The sequence below is a fragment of the Passer domesticus genome, chromosome 9 (genome assembly GCF_036417665.1).
Source record: "Passer domesticus isolate bPasDom1 chromosome 9, bPasDom1.hap1, whole genome shotgun sequence".
In the NCBI taxonomy this organism is placed as follows: Eukaryota; Metazoa; Chordata; class Aves; order Passeriformes; family Passeridae; genus Passer; species Passer domesticus.
This window is the reverse complement of record NC_087482.1, coordinates 8,879,366-8,889,847: the sequence shown is the minus strand read 5'-3', so window position 1 is coordinate 8,889,847 and position 10,482 is coordinate 8,879,366. Positions and strand designations below refer to the sequence as shown.

Below are 10,482 nucleotides of genomic sequence, written 5' to 3'. Positions count from 1 at the left end.
AAGCTCCTCCCTAATTAACACACACTGGATAGGACCTAATTGATGGGCCATCACCAATGCAGGGTGCTGCACAGGGTCTGCTGCTCTCAGCCAGGGCCAGAAGGAAGGGAAGGGAAGGGAAGGGAAGGGAAGGGAAGGGAAGGGAAGGGAAGGGAAGGGAAGGGAAGGGAAGGGAAGGGAAGGGAAGGGAAGGGAAGGGAAGGGAAGGGAAGGGAAGGGAAGGGAAGGGAAGGGAAGGGAAGGGAAGGGAAGGGAAGGGAAGGGAAGGGAAGGGAAGGGAAGGGAAGGGAAGGGAAGGGAAGGGAAGGGAAGGGCTGTGTAGCCTCAGGGTCCGACAGGGCTGGTGAGCAGCCCCAGAGACACAACAACCCAGGTCCAACCAGGCTTGTTTTCCAGGTCAAAACACTCGGCGTAGCTGGCCTGGACTTCCCTGTAGGGCACATGGGGGCTTTGGAGTCCCCCTAAGGTGCACGAGGGAGTGGGGTCCCTTGTGACACACCCAGGAATATTTTAGGTGTCCTCTGAGGCATGGAGGGCACTGGGGTCCACTTCAAATCATGCAAGGGATTTGGAATCCTGTGTGAGGCATGCAGAGGGTTTGGGATCTCTCCCAAGGTGTGCAGGGTGCTGGGATCTCTCCTGAGGCACATGTCGGGGTTCTGGGGTCTCATTTCACATGTAGAAAGGGCTGTGGACTCTCGTAAGCGTGCAGGTGCTTTGTGTCCCTCCTGCTGCACGCAGTGGGGCTGGAGTGTCTGCTGAGGCACGCAGGGGACGGGGAGCTCCGGCAGTCCCTCCCGGGCCCGTGCGGCTCGGGGCTGCCGCGGCCCAGGGCCAGCCGCCGTGCCGGGATGGCAGTGGCGAGGCGCCGAGGCGGAGCTGCCCCGCCGGGTCACGCTGCATCGGCACAGCATGGGCAGTGCTGAGCGCCGGGCAGGCGGCACCGCCAGCCCAGGGGCCACAGCCCCGGCCCTGCCTATTTTGGGGCCGGGCACAGACAGCCCCGCAGGACGGGCACCGCTCAGCACTCGAGGGGACGGAACAGATGCCAGAGGAGCCCCAGGAGCCCTGGACAGGGCCCTGGCGTTGCCCGCCAGGCTCCCCCAGGCCTGTGGCCATCCCGGTCAGCAGGGGCTCGCTCTGGGCCATGCTCTCCCCGGCCAGCGGCGCTATGGGCCAGCACCCGGCTCCTGCCACTGCCCTGAGAATGCTGAGGGGATTTCGGGGCAGAACTGAACTTGACAGGGACAGAATTCATAGGAGACTTGTTTTGGCCTTTTACAAGGTTAACTGAGAAACAACTTAAAATCCCCGGCTAAATCGTCTGCTTTAACGCGTGGGGATTCCTTCAAGACCCTTCCTAACTCCCGTGGTGCCGGGCTGGGCCGCGTCCCAGCGAGCACCAACACCCAGCAGCTCGATGGATGCAGCACGGCTGGCACCAGGGAAACGAGTCAGTATCCCTACAGCTGCCCGCTCTGCCTGCACGGCTGTCACACAACAGCAATGTTCCAGAAGGAACAGGCATTTTTACATCCTCACGACCGTGTGATCTTTGGTCCTGGTGGTGGATCAGAGAGAAAAGCCAAATGTGACAGACTAAACTTGACTCTAGGAGAGGGATGCCTCAGCAGAGGGTCTGGGGACCTGTGGTGCCAGCCAGTGGCCTGGCACTCGGACACAGCAGGAAGACCCCAGACTATCACACTTCACCTGCGAGGGTAGAAAAGCTCAGGCGTTCTTTGTTCAAGGTCCTCCAGAGGCACCAGCTGAAGCTGCCACAGTTCCACCTTGATAAAATTGTTTAAAAAGATTCAGAGGTCTGACACTCTGCTGTGGAGGACATTCCACATGTTATATTTGCCAAATTTTCCAATCAAAAAAACCAAAAAAACAAACCCAAACAAAATTAAATAAAACAGCAATTTTAATTATGTAACTTAATATATATACAATTGAATAAACTCGAAACACTGACTATATAATTTGGTTTAAATTACGAATAATTTGGTCCTGATAATAGCGTATAAGCAAAACTAACCATGCGGGGTATGCATGGGGTACGGAGTGCAGGGCTTTTGGACCCCCATCACCTCACGGACTAGCTTGTGAAGACAAAATTCCCCTTTTTATGCTGTATGTCCTTACCATCTCCTCCCATTTTCGATTCGTCACACTTGTATCACCGCCCTCATCATCACCTTTACCACGCATGCTCCACACTTCTTTAAGTAAGTTGTACCACTCTTTGGGGATCTTCTTTGAGGAAGGCCTCTCCTCTTCCTCCATGTCCTGTAGTTCATCTTTTGGATTAAACATGCGCACCAAGCTGGTACTGTATAAACCAATATTGTGTTCTAACATTAAAGCAGTGAATCTCATATAATCAACATTTGCCTGGTGTCCAACCAAATTCTCCTCTCTTCCAACTAAATTCAGTCATTGTTATCTCTTGCTTCTTCCTGTTCTGAACAGCTGCAGGAGAACGGTGGGGAGAGGGATAACCCCTCCTCTCCCTTTCTTGCTTGGCATTACACCTTTAACTGTTTTATTATTTCCAAATATTAATTACTGTATCAGTATTGATTACTCTTTCAATTTTGTCAGCATGAATCATACCTATTTACCACACACAGTTCTCATCTTTTGGGCATTTAGGAGCTTTTCATTTTGCTTTGCACCCAAGAAAAATATAGCCCCAAATGTGCACAAATAACTCCTTTAGCATGTCCTCCTTTTCAGCTGGCATTTCCATTGTTCTCTGCTATCTTGTCCTCATCTTTCCACAATTCCTGTGTCTATTCAAGTCCAGCCTGGCACAGTGCACGCATATGCTTTAGTTCTGTAGTGATTTATGGCCAGCCATCCTGCCAACCACACCCATTTCAATGTTGCAACAACCTAACTCTGGGCTGCAGTATGTGAATCACACTCTGCTGTGTGAGATGGCAGAGCACCAGAGCAGGCACTGAAGAAGGGGCATTCGGTACATTAGTGAAGTGAGTGCTGGAACCTGGGCTAGCTCTTAGAACTCCGGCACTACGGCAGGAGTCGGGAACTGCCTCGCTATGGGCATTTACCAGAGGCAGAGCCTTTAGTGCCACTTGCTCTCCAGTGCCAGACACAAGCCACGACAGGAACGAAGCACAGGAGAAAGGAGGAGGCTCCCTGTCTTCAGGTTCTGCAAGGAATACCTTAGTCCAGGTGAAGAGAACAGGATGAGAAGCCCCTAGCTGTACTGCCCAAGGGGTTTTGTACACATACAAGTCATGGGGTGGATGCAAACAATGAACCAATAGGGAATGCTCAGGAGAGGAGTGAGGGGATTACATCAAGTGTCTGGGGCCAATTGGGGTAGGAGGGTGGAGAGGATGGGTCACAAGGGCCAATGGGGTTTCCAGGAGTAGGGGAATGCCAAAGGGGAGTTGCAGTCAGGGATTGGCCCAAAGGTTGGGGAACCAAGGGGCTGGGTTGCCTTGACAGGCAGGGAAAGAGCTGGAACAAGGGTTTGGGAAGGACACGAGGGACAGTTTGGAGGGAGGGTAAAACCCACAGGTAAACCAACTCAGGAAAAAAATGGGGGCACAACAGAGCCCTTAAACAACACTTAAAATGAAATCAATAAAATAAATTTGAACTGCAACAATCAAGAGCATCTTGAGGGACACAGCCTGACCAGCAATGTCAGCAGGCAAAAGAAAGGTTTTGCTGAGCAATGGCCCTTTGATGAAGCAAAACATTTACAATCAGGGCAGTCCATTCATGCAGACGGGCACACACTCTGGGGGTACAGCTGAGGCCATGAGGTCACAGCAGGGCTCTGGGGTCACAGCAGGCTGAGGTCACAGCAGACCCTGAGGTCACAGAGGTGCCAGAGGTGCCAGAGCCCCGTGGTTGCACAGCAGCACAGGGAGCCAGCAGTCAGTCCCTGAGCACAACTGTTGCGGCAGCAGCGGCGGTGGCAGCAGCGGTGCTGACGTTGGGACAGCGGTGTCGGGACAGCGGTGGCAGCAAGAGCTGCGGGACTGGTGGAGGACAAGGCACCATGGCCCTTGCTCTGCGCCTCCTACTCCTGCTGCTCCTGGCCGTGGCCCTGCCTGCCAGGGCTGCCCAGGCTGCTCCGCTGCAAGCGCGGCGAGCAGGTGAGCCTGCAGCCTGGCTGCCCTTTCCCGGCACAGCGCTCCCTGCTCCCTGGGAAGCGCTGGGGATGGTTTTGCCCCGGGCTTTAGGGAGGGTTTCCTCTGTGGGAGGGAGAGAGACCCCACGGGCCCTGGGCTACTCCAGCCACCCCTCCAGAGATGTTGCAAAGGGCCTGCAAAGAGGTTGGAGAGTGACCAGGAGCCAGCCCAGAGCTCCCCAGGCCCCTGGGCAGCTTTGGCCATGTCCATTCACATCTGGCTCCCACAGCCTTACCCAACACCCCTGCATTGCCCAGTTCCCTGTGGCAGAAGGGGATCCTAGCACACCATGGAAATGGTTCTGATCTCTGCTCCCTTCTAGACTGGAATCGTGACATGGGTTTTCAGGAAGTCCTGATGAAGGATGGTTTGAAGTTCTTTGAGGATGCTGGAGGCAAGTTTTCATTCTGTCTTTCCTGAGTGAATAATCAGGATTAATGCAACAAAAGTTCACTTACAAACCATTTCCCTTAACATAATCTTAAGGTTGAAAGAATCTGGAAACCTTGCCCTGCTCCCTTCTGGAGCCCTGAGGGCTCCCACAGGATCACTGTCATTGGGAGGAAGGAGCATTTAGCTTTCAATGTTCCTCCCGTGTGCAATGCCAGTGTGTCCTTCCGTGTGCTCTGTGCAGCCACAGAGAAGAGCAGAGAGGGAAGGGGCCGGGCCGGGCCCAGGGCTGTGCCCCAGGGCTGAGCCTTGTGGGCAGCCTGAGGATCTCCTGCAGTGCCACAGGAGCTCTTCTGTCCTGCCTTTCTTTGCAGCTGAACCTGCTGGTGAAGGCCCCACATCCAGGACTGAGGCTCTGGGAGATGCTGAGGGTAGGTCAAGGCCTTTCCCCTGGGAGAGCTGCCAGCTCAGAGCCCAAAGCTGGGCCAGGGAGGCAGCGCTGCAGGTGCCAGCACAGAACCATGCACGTGTGTGCCCTCGCCCTGCACGATCCCCTCACCGCTGCTGCGGCTCAGTGGTGCCCGTGCAGATCAGCAGAGATGGCAGAAGCTTCTGTGGCTGTTGAGTTACAGGTGTGTCTACAGGGAGGAGATTCATACGTACATTGGTGGTTATTGCCAACAAGACCAGTTTGCATGGCAGGGGTGAGTAGTGTGTCCCTGCTGACCTCACAAGTTGAGCACTGGTTTTGTGGGATGCATTCCTGGGAAATGGAAATATTTTTCTCTAAGTTCCTCCGAAGAGGAAGATGCAAGACACAACAGAGAAGATATCCCTGGAACCATCCAAACAGATGAGGCAAGTGCTGAAGAAAATGCTGCAGGGAGGACAAGGTGGGTGCATTTGCCTCATGCTTCCCCTGGGACTCAGCAGCCGGGGGCTTTGGCTGCACATCTGAACGCATGGTTCCCGGCACAGCAGGATGGGATCCATGGCTCATTCCCAATGAGGAATGTTTCCATCTGATCTAGATGTCTCTTTTGCATTCTCCAGAAATCAAAGGAGAGCCTGCGGAGAAAGAAGCATTTCCTGGAGGAAGCAGTGGTTCCGTGCCAGCATCTGTTGATGGAGGGGAGGCGATGCCAGGCACAGGCCTAGGAGGTAATTGCTGTGCCTCTGGGCCTGAGCCCTGCTGAGGCTTGAGCTGCCCTCTCTGCTGCCTGGCAGTGCGGGCACAGCCTGGACTAGAGCGGCACAGCCCAGGGGAATTATCCCGAGCAGGCTCAGGGCACTCGGGTACTGAGCAGTCCTGCTGGGGTCCCTCCATGGGAGACATGTCCTGAAACCTGGGAGTGACTGCACGGGGTGCCCATGGTGGGGAAAGGACAGAGGGGGAGAGCAAGGCTCCAGTGTGTCCTGAGAGGGCCTGGCTGTTTGCCCTTGGGATCTGGGAGCTGTCCCAGCAGAAGGAGGACAGGAGGGACAGAGGGAGGGATGGATAACTGTGTCACTGCCTGCTGCAGTTTTCGCCAGGGTTTTAGAGAGGATTTCCTCTGTGTCTGAGGGAGAGAACCCCGGGACCCTGCGCTGCTCCAGCCACCCCTCCCAGGGATGTTGCTGAGGGCAGGGAAAGAGTGTGGAAAGTGACCAGGAGCCAGCCCAGAGCTCCCCAGGCCCCTGTGCACCTTTGGCCATGTCTATTCACATCTGGCTCCCACGGCCTTAGCCGACCCCCTGGCAGTGCCCAGTTCCCTGTGGCAGAAGGGGATCCCAGCACACCCTGGAAAGTGTTCTCATCTGTGCTCCGTTCTAGATGAGGTTGCTGGGAAGGCTTCTCCATCAGCTTGGATGAATAAAGTTTTGAAGCCCTTGGAGCCTCCTGCAGGTATGTTCTCAGTTTGCCACCAAGGAAGAATTGTAGACAAGCAGGCAGGAACCAGGTGACAGAAGCTGCTGTGGCTGTTGTGTTACAGATGTGTCTACAGGGAAGACTTCTCCAGCTCCTACCTTGGATTTTGCACTCAAGCCCAGCTCCCATCACAGTGGTGAGTAGTGTGTCCCTGCTGAACCCACAGGCTGAGCCTTGCTTTTGTAGGATCCATTCCTGGGAAATGGAAATATTTTTCTCTAAGTTACTCCAACAGGGAAAGTCCAAGATACAACAGATAAGATGTCCCTGCAACCATCCAAACAGATGAGGAAAGAGCTGAAGGAACCCCTGCAGACAAGAGAAGGTGGGTGCATTTCTCTCATGCTTCCCCTGGGACTCAGCAGCCGGGGGCTTTGGCTGCACATCTGGACACGCCATGCCCGGCACAGCGGGAAGGGATCCATGGCAGCCTTGCTGCCCCGCTGCTGCTTTCACGCCCTGCAGGGCTGTTTCCCAGCCTGGCCTGGCTGCAGCTTCTGCCCAGCCTCTGCCGAAGGCATTTGGCATCAGCTGACAGGCCATGCCCAAACTGTAAGACACCCTGAGATCCCCCACTATATCCAGCCCTGCAGATTAGGAAAAGGGTGGCTGTTTGGAGGTGGAAGTGCTCACATCATGCCACTGTAACCTGGCCATTTTCCTGCTCCATAAATTTCACAAATATTACCTCTGATGCCACTGCCCAAGTGGGGAACAGCTCCATCTGATGCAGCTGTCTCCCTTCTTTTGTCAAGAGATGGACATAGTGCTTCAGTGGAAGGTGGCAATTCCTGAAGGAAGCACTCCATCTTCAATGCGAGCCCCTGCTGCAGGAAGGAAGGCGATGCCAGACACGGGCACAGGCACAGCAGGTAATTGCTGTGCCGGGCTCAGGCCTGGCCGGGGCTGTGTGGCAGCAGCTCTTCCCCAGGGCCTGCACTTGCCCGGCCCGGCAGCAGCCAAAGCTGGAGGCGCCTCGGCTTCCAGGCCTCTGGAGCTGGTTCAGAGCCCCGGGGAAACGGGACTGGTGCAGCAACGTCCCCGGCGCTGCAGCTGCTGCGGAGCTGGCCCTGAGTGCCCAGAGGCCCAAGGCACAGGAGCAGCCCCGAGCGGGAGCCCTGCCTCCAGCCCAGGGCCAGAGCCAGCCCTGGCACACAATGGAAACAGTTCTCATCTTGGTTTGCTTCCAGACTGGGATGCTGTGACGGTTCCTCCATTAGCCTGGCGCTCTGAAGTTGTGAAGCCCTCTGGGCATTCTGCGGGTGTGTTCTCACTGTCCCACCAAGGTGTAATGTTTGACTGACTGGTAAGAAGCAGGTGACAGAAGCTTCTGTGGCTGTTGTTTTACAGCCGTGTCTGCAGGGACAACTCCACCAACTCCTACCTTGGATGCTGCACATAAGCCCAGCTCCCATGGCAGGGGTGAGTAGTGTGTCCCTGCTGAACCCAAAGGCTGAGACCTGATTTTGTGGGATCCATTCCTGGGAAATGGAACTACTTTCTCTTAAGGTCCTCCACCAGAAGAGATCAAAGACATGGCAGAAAAGAAATTCCAGGACCCATTAGAAATCATGTGGCAAATGCTGAAGGAACGTCTGCAGAGAAGACAAGGTGGGTGCATTTCCCTCATGCTTCCCCTGGGTCTCAGCAGCCAGGGGCTTTGGCTGCACATCTGGACACACCATGCCCGGCACAGCAGGAAGGGATCCATGGCAGCCTCGATGCCCCGCTGCTGCTTTCACGCCCTGCAGGGCTGTTTCCCAGCCTGGCCTGGCTGCAGCTTCTGCCCAGCCTCTGCAGGAAGGCATTTGGCATCAGCTGACTGGCAGCCCCAGTTGCACCACAGTCCATGCCCACCCTCAGATCCCCTGCAATTTCCTGGTGTCCAGGCAGATCAGATGTTGGGGCTGTTTGGGGAAGGAAGCAGCCTTGGGTTGTCCCAAAATCCTGGGTGTTTTCTGATCCTTATGCATTCCTTTCACAATTGATGCCTCCTGAAATTGTCCCCTTCCCCATTCCCAGTCAGGAATGTTTCCATCTGATCCATCTGTCTCTTTTGCATTCTCCAGAAATCAAAGGAGAGCCTGCGGAGAAAGAAGCATTTCCCGGAGGAAGCAGGGGCTCCATGCCAGCCTCTGCTACAGGAAGGGAGGCCATGCCAGGCACAGGCACAGGAGGTAATTGCTGTGCCTCTGGGCCTGAGCCCTGCTGAGGCTTGAGCTGCCCTCTCTGCTGCTTGGCAGTGCGGGCACAGCCTGGACTAGAGCAGCACAGCCCAGGGGAATTATCCCGAGCAGGCTCAGGGCACTCGGGTCCTGAGCAGTCCTGCTGGGGTCCCTCCATGGGAGACATGTCCTGAAACCTGGGAGTGACTGCACGGGGTGCCCACGGTGGGGAAAGGACAGAGGGGGAGAGCAAGGCTCCAGTGTGTCCTGAGAGGGCCTGGCTGATTGCCCTTGGAATCTGGGGGGTTTCCCCACAGAAGGAGGGCAGGAGGGACAGAAGGAAGTAGGGAGGCATAACTGTGGCACTGCCTGCTGCAGTTTGCCTCAGGGATTTAGGGAGGATTTCCTCTGTGTCTGAGGGAGAGAGCCCCAGGGCCTTGTGCTGCTCCAGCCACCCCTTCCTGGGATGTTGCTGAGGGCAGGGAAAGAGTGTGGAGAGTGACCAACGAGCCAGCCCAGATCTCCCCAGGCCCCTGTGCACCTTTGGCCATGTCTATTCACATCTGGCTCCCACGGCCTTAGCCGACCCCCTGGCAGTGCCCAGTTCTCTGTGGCAGAAGGGGATCCCAGCACACCCTGGAAAGTGTTCTCATCTGTGCTCCGTTCTAGATGAGGTTGCTGGGAAGGCTTCTCCATCAGCTTGGATGAATAAAGTTTTGAAGCCCTTGGAGCCTCCTGCAGGTATGTTCTCAGTGTGTCACCAAGGAAGAATTGTAGACAAGCGGGCAGGCACCAGGTGACCGAAGCTTCTCTGGCTGTTGTGTTACAGATGTGTCTACAGGGAGGACTTCTCCAGCTTCTCCAGCTCCTACCTTGGATGCTATACGCAAGCCCAGCTCCCATCACAGTGGTGAGTAGTGTGTCCCTGCTGACCTCAAAGGCTGAGCCTTGCTTTTGTAGGATCCATTGCTGGGAAATGGAAATATTTTTCTCTAAGTTACTCCAACAGGGAAAGTCCAAGATACAACAGATAAGATGTCCCTGCAACCATCCAAACAGATGAGGCAAGAGCTGAAGGAACCCCTGCAGACAAGAGAAGGTGGGTGCATTTCTCTCATGCTTCCCCTGGGACTCAGCAGCCGGGGGCTTTGGCTGCACATCTGGACACGCCATGCCCGGCACAGCAGGAAGGGATCCATGGCAGCCTCGCTTCCCCGCTGCTGCTTTCACGCCCTGCAGGGCTGTTTCCCAGCCTGGCCTGGCTGCAGCTTCTGCCCAGCCTCTGCAGGAAGGCATTTGGCATCAGCTGACAGGCCGCCCAAACTGTAACACACCCTGAGATCCCCCACTATATCCAGTCCTGCAGATTAGGAAAAGGGTGGCTGTTTGGAGGTGGAAGTGCTCACATCATGCCACTGTAACCTGGCCATTTTCCTGCTCCATAAATTTCACAAATATTACCTCTGATGCCACCGCCCAAGTGGGGAACAGCTCCATCTGATGCAGCTGTCTCCCTTCCTTTGTCAAGAGATGGACATAGTGCTTCAGTGGAAGGTGGCATTTCTTGAAGGAAGCACTCCATCTTCGGTGCCAGCCCCTGCTGCCGGAAGGAAGGCAAAGCCAGACACGGGCACAGGCACAGCAGGTAATTGCTGTGCAGGGCTCAGGCCTGGCCGGGGCTGTGTGGCAGCAGCTCTTCCCCCAGGGCCTGCCCTTGCCCGGCCCGGCAGCAGCCAAAGCTGGAGGCACCTCGGCTTCCAGGCCTCTGGAGCTGGTTCAGAGCCCCGGGGAAACGCGACTGGTGCAGCAACGTCCCTGGCGCTGCAGCTGCTGCGGAGCT

At 55.7% G+C, this 10,482-nt stretch overlaps 2 long non-coding RNA genes across 2 annotated transcripts; both read left to right on the top strand.

Annotated features, from left to right (window-relative positions):
• The first annotated feature begins 4,937 nt into the window (after nt 1-4,937).
• LOC135308329 (uncharacterized) lies at nt 4,938-5,462 on the top strand. The gene is made up of 3 exons (XR_010368807.1): nt 4,938-4,999; nt 5,201-5,272; nt 5,360-5,462. It is a non-coding gene; the product is annotated as an uncharacterized LOC135308329 (long non-coding RNA).
• A 4,006-nt stretch (nt 5,463-9,468) lies between these two features.
• Nucleotides 9,469-10,281, top strand: LOC135307467 (uncharacterized). Its single transcript, XR_010368188.1, has 3 exons — nt 9,469-9,552; nt 9,640-9,741; nt 10,171-10,281. It is a non-coding gene; the product is annotated as an uncharacterized LOC135307467 (long non-coding RNA).
• Nucleotides 10,282-10,482: the final 201 nt, after the last annotated feature.